The sequence below is a fragment of the Amblyomma maculatum genome, chromosome 6, assembly GCF_055883805.1.
Source record: "Amblyomma maculatum isolate TAMU_Amacu chromosome 6, ASM5588380v1, whole genome shotgun sequence".
In the NCBI taxonomy this organism is placed as follows: Eukaryota; Metazoa; Arthropoda; class Arachnida; order Ixodida; family Ixodidae; genus Amblyomma; species Amblyomma maculatum.
Genome location: NC_139349.1, coordinates 95,600,557 through 95,606,556, shown reverse-complemented (window position 1 = coordinate 95,606,556; position 6,000 = coordinate 95,600,557). Strand labels below are relative to the sequence as shown.

At 43.8% G+C, this 6,000-nt stretch overlaps 1 protein-coding gene across 2 annotated transcripts in view; it reads right to left on the bottom strand.

Moving 5' to 3' along the window:
* The window catches only part of LOC146186342 (uncharacterized), a 126,389-nt gene that overhangs the window by 86,688 nt on the left and 33,701 nt on the right, over nucleotides 1–6,000 (bottom strand). The window lies entirely within an intron of this gene.

Sequence of the window (6,000 nt, the reverse complement as noted above, 5' to 3'; positions counted from 1 at the left end):
AAACGCAGATATAATCATTATTTCCCATACAATAGTAGGTTGCTGTTAAAGTTAGCAAATAAAAATACATTATATCAATTATTCGCTCACGCAAACGCATTTCTTCAACAATACTGTCACGTGACGCGCGGTCGGCGGCGGCGGCGGCGGAGCAGGACGGGTGGTAAAGCTCACTTTACGGGTGGTGTCTGCTTCTCGCTGCGCTCTGGAACAGAGCGAGAGGTGACGCTCAAGTTCAGATTTTCGGTAACGACGGCTATACCTCGCTCCGCCGGGTACTCCAAATGACAATGGTTCCAATCTAATTTGTTGTTGTTATTTTCTTTTTCTTTTTGTGAACATTCGTGATGGAGCACAACGTCTTGAGCAGTCTCATACCACCGGTACAACTTGGTTGTGCGGCCGCTGCTGTAATTTTTTTAATTATTATTATTCTCGGCGTCATTAAAGATACGATCTAAATACGGTTCCAGGTCAAAGAAATCGACAAGTGTGTTCAATCCGAGTGGTGGGTGGAGTGTTTCAGGAGCGGGCGCCGCGGCGCGTACTCGTATATTAGTTGCTCGCCTCCGCGCTGCATCACTGAGAATAGCGTGTAGAGCTTCGCTTCCTTTATTTCGGCCGGATGACCTGAACTATGGCACTACACGGAAAGCCGGAAACCGAAAAAAAAAAAAAAGGTTGCTACAATGTACTTGGGTGGCCCTTTCACCCCACGCGTTCTCGCAGCTTTGCTCCCCCACCTTCCCGACGCCTCTCTCGTAACCTTTCTCAAAAAAAAAAAGAGGAAGCATACTTCCTACAACGTCTACAGTGCTCAGACTTCGCCTATTTTTCCTGTCACCGTTAGGTTCTGGGTTTAGGCGTGTTGTGCGTGTTTGAGTGCTCGCTATGCCAACCGTGTACGTCGCGATCGATTGCAGCACGGCTTCTCCGAGTGGAAGTAACGTTCGCTTTCACAAGTTTTGGCACACCGATTGGGTTCATGTGTTCGTACTACTTTCTACTGGAAGTCCTAAATGAACCTCGGCGTCATTCGAAGCCTCGGCATGGACCGGAAACGAAGAAAGCTCACCTCAAACGATGCGTCGTACCGACGCAAAACCGCTGGTCCAGTGCATTGGCAAAAAAAAGTGTAGGTCGCGTGATAAAGGCAGTAAACACGTACTAGTTGCGATTTGTAGCCTTACAGATCTGCTTATTTGAGAACTACTCGACTCGCAGAAGCCACCAGTTCTATTTGATTGTTTCCTGCCAGATTGCCCTCATAGCAGTAATATGCGCATTTTGGATTTTTTTTTTATTTTGAGCGATACCGTGAGGCCAGCACAACAGGTGCCCCTACCAGCATATCGTACCACCCAGAACAGGCCCCTTGGTTCCACTTCGATCACGTTCTTTCCACAGCACTCATCTAGTCCCATAGAACCTGATGAAGACTCCACAGAGGAGGATCATGTTGAGCAGAGCTCAGAATCCTTCACATCATTTAAAAGACATTTCTAGGGTAAAAATTGTTCACCTCAAAAGCTCATACGCCCCATGTCCTTGCATTACGATGGTGTGATTACCAGATCAACCATCCAGGAGAAATGCATTCACGCAAGTGTTATTGATTGGAAAGGCGGATAGATTGGCTTAAAAGTTTAATATCTGACCTGCTACAGAAAGAGAAGAACAAAGAGGGTCGTGACTTGATTAAAATATATACAGAATCCTTCACATCATTTAAAAGACATTTCTAGGGTAAAAATTGTTCACCTCAAAAGCTCATACGCCCCATGTCCTTGCATTACGATGGTGTGATTACCAGATCAACCATCCAGGAGAAATGCATTCACGCAAGTGTTATTGATTGGAAAGGCGGATAGATTGGCTTAAAAGTTTAATATCTGACCTGCTACAGAAAGAGAAGAACAAAGAGGGTCATGACTTGATTAAAATATATACAGGAATAGTAACTTGCACCACAGTCACGAGTCAAGTCCTGTGTCATGCAAGAAGCAGCAGAAAGCCTGCACTGCCTGTAGAGCTTTCCATTTCTGGCCAACCGGCCAATAAGTCCTCTGAGAGAGGCCTGTTGCCAAAACACTTCAAAGAAGTAACTCGAGTTATTGTTTTGCACGCATATACTGGGACACACCACTAGTACACGCTCCAGAGTCTCCGTAATGTCACATGTGGAACATTCTGGGCAGTCCGCCTGTCCAATTAAGTATAAATATTTGTGTGTGAAACCACATTTAGATGGTCTATGGAGAAAGCATGCATAATGGCATATAATTGGCAAGTGGGTATGGATCCACTAAAGCACTACCTTGTGGCCTTGAGGACAAGTAGATATAAGGAACTCAGTGATGTGTAGTGCCAAAGGCTGGTAAGGGTGTGGTGTTGAAAACTTCCAAAAATTTGTAATGCAAGCTTTGAAACTGTGAATTCACACCACTTCTAAAGTGGTTTCCCACAGATGTGGAAAGCCTCTTACCAAGGGGCCACAAGCTCAGCAGCGGTTTGTGGAGAATTATGCCCTTAAAAAAAAGATGAGTCATGTTCTGAGCGGCATCACCACAATTGTAGGCGACGCTTGCGGTGATACAGATCTGTGTATACATGGATGGAGTTGTAATATTCTCACCAGATGTATGTCAGATTAAGTTGCTTGAATCTACTAATTGATATCTTGGATTTCTCCAGTATCCCGAGAACATGCAAACGCACCAAAGGTTGAGTCATTACACACAGAGGTTGGGTGGGGTGGTATGGGAAGTCGTAGCGTGATAGCATTTGTAATTAATGGCAGCGCAGTGTACGTGAAAAACTGCTGTTCAGCTGCTCATCATCAGTGGGTGGCAATGGTGTTGTGCAAGTAGTCGTAAATACACACAAAGTGGTTCTTGTGACAATTATGTAGATATTGGGCAGGCACGTGACATTCTGAAGTAACAGCACAAAACGTGGATGGGAGCACAAGACGAGAAGACGACACAATGTCTCGTCTTCTCGTCTTGTGCTCCCGTCCACATTTTGCGCTGTTACCTCAGGATGGAAAACCAACAAGCCCAACCTGCTATTCTGGCTAACATGCCATTGTTTGAGGTGCATTGCGGCAGCCAAGGTTTATCCCAAGCACCTGCACTTCTATGTACATGTTAAAGAGTACTGGGAGTGGTGCTCATATGGGTGTGTACCATTTTCCTGGCTCGGGCAATCAGATTGCAGGCGGGCTAGCACACACAGCCCAAAGCACATGTAGTAGAAGTTTGGACTGTCGAACCGCGAAGTCTTCAGTTCAATTCCTTCCCTTATATTTTTCAATTTGTATGAGTATCATACAGTCTGTGCTTGTATGGTTAAATTGCGAGGGTGTACATATCACCTGCGCTCCTGACCAACCTCACTCTGCATAAGTATTCACCAAGCAGTTTTCGTTCCATCAAAAGGCTTTCACAATATTCAACGACACAAGCAGCTACTCAGACAGCATCAGTGTAGCATTCTTGGAGCTTCGCAAATCTGTGGATGCATTGTTTACTAGCAAAACATGCACGGTATGTAGATATGTGTACTAGGACGCATAAGATGCCGTGACAATGTGGACTGCCCTTACGTCTACAGCTGCCCTTTAATCCTGTTACATTCTAGCCTGCAGTGAATTCAGCAGCAAGGTTTCACAATTAAATCATCCCAACTTTATATTTCTAGACTTGACCCCAGCACCGACAAAGTTCATTGTATTACCAGCATTTTGGTGGCATATTCAACCAGCAGGCCAATTAACTCAACGTCATGCAGGTTCTAGTGCAGATGTTTTCATGCAAACTACGGGTATCATCAACGAAGGAGGCTTTACTATACATACCTTTTCAGCACGCTGTTTTATGACTGGTTAAAGTCTGGTACATTTCAAAGTATAAGGCACATATTATTGTATGCATGTCTACAGATTGCAGATTATGCTGGCTTGCTTCTGAATGAGACTGCAAAATGCTGAAAATAGTGGCCACCTTTCAAAGCAGCTTTTGCAGAAAACGGTTTGATTTTTCTATTCCCCATGAGCCACTATTTTTCGAGGCCGTGTAAAGGTGAACGCGGCAACTAGAAAATCTAGGTTTGTCAGTGCCACAAGGACCACCACTTTGTAGTACATTTGGGCATTATCTAATGTTACCAAATGAGTGTTAGAGACATGTTGCTTTCAAAATAATTTATTGGTTAGCCGCAGGTTCATCAGTGCATACAAAATTTTTAGGCTAGAAGGAAGTTGACCTAGAGCAAGACATCTTTTATTCACGCTTCTTTGCTGTCTTCCTCTCTCCTAAATATACAAATGTGTATATACAGCTTCACAATCATGATGTGTTGAGGTCAGTGCTAAATAAAAAAAAAATGCATCCGACAAAGGTATAGTTAGAGATTGAGTACACAAAATTCATTCTAAGTGAGCCTATATATGTCTTGTAGATTCCAAGGGAAGGCAAGTATAGCAGGGGGCAGCAGAAACTCAGGCAGGCAGATAAAAAGTTTGCGGGGATCAGATGGATGCAGCTGACAGAGGATCGGGTTATTTGGATAGATATGGGAGAGACATCTATACAAGCAGGTAGTATATACACAACTGCACAATTATGATGCATTTGCGGTCAGTGCTAAAAAAAATTCCACCCATCAAAGGATAGGTGGGGAGTGAGCACACAAAATTCATTCTAAGTGAGCCTATATATGTCTTGTAGATTCCAGGGGAAGGCAAGCGTAGCAGGGGGCGGCAGAAATTCGGGCAGACAGATGAGATTAGGAAGTCTGCGGGGATCATATGGATGCAGCTGATGTATCTGCGGTCAGTTCCAAAAGAAGAAAAATTCTACGCATCAAAGGTAAAGGAAGGGAGTGAGTACACAAAATTCATTCTAAGTGAGCCTATATATGTCTTTTAGATTCCGAGGGAAGGCAAGTTTAGCAGGGGGTGGCAGAAACTCGGGCAAGCAGATGAAATTAGGAAGTTTGCGAGAATCATGCACCTGGCACAGGATCGGGTTATTCGGATGGATATGGGAGAAGCATTTGCCCAGCAGTGGGTGCAGTCAGGCTAGTGATATCAACAAGACTAACAACTGGATGAGTTGGTACTGATTCATCTTAAAACCAGCCAGAAGACGAAACACGTGAGAGGAGCACAAGACAAAGTTTGACTAACAACTGAAATGTTACTGAAGGAAAGAGGCAAAAGAAGATTCGCACAGAAATGCACGTGCACGAAAAACCCCCAAAGCAGTGAAAGCGTGGAAAGCAGAAAGGGTCTAAAAATCAAAATCTAAAAAAAAGCAAATTCCTTATGGTCAAGAACCACTCGTTACAAAAGGGAAGCCACAGATCCAAGTCCAAAGGCACACTATACTGCAAAGGCTAAGGACGTGTGTGTGGCTAAGAAATCGGTCAACAGTCTTTTGGGGCCTTTTTTACATGTGCATCTCTGTGCAAGTCTTCTTTTGCCTCTATCCTTTAGTAAAATTCCAGTTATTAGTCCAGCTGTCCTGCAATTCTCTCTTCTCATATTTTCCGGCTTGTTTCAGAATAAATAAGGTGATGACTCTACAAACCTTGCACAAACTGGAAACCAGTGTAACTGTCAGATGGAAACCTTTCCCTTATTTGGCTTGCATTACAAATAGGGAGGACTTTACTGTGATGTCTGCCGAGGCATCCCCAAAGCCAGTGCGCAAGCTGGCTGTAGCAGATGTAGTGGTGCCTCCTGTTGACAAGAGAAAAAAGCAATATTCACTTTTCAGCATAGCAAAATGAAAATATGATTTAGGTCTTTTACAAATTTGAAAGTTATTCATGCATCTGTACAATTAATTCCCATCTAACAGAAGCTGTACAGTGTAACTTTCACTGTCAATTTATTCTCCCTGGAAGTATGGCAAACTTTGAATTCTGCTGCAGGTGATTGAGAGAGAATGAGACCCACCCAATATTAGAACTCCAGTGCAATCACAATTTGCT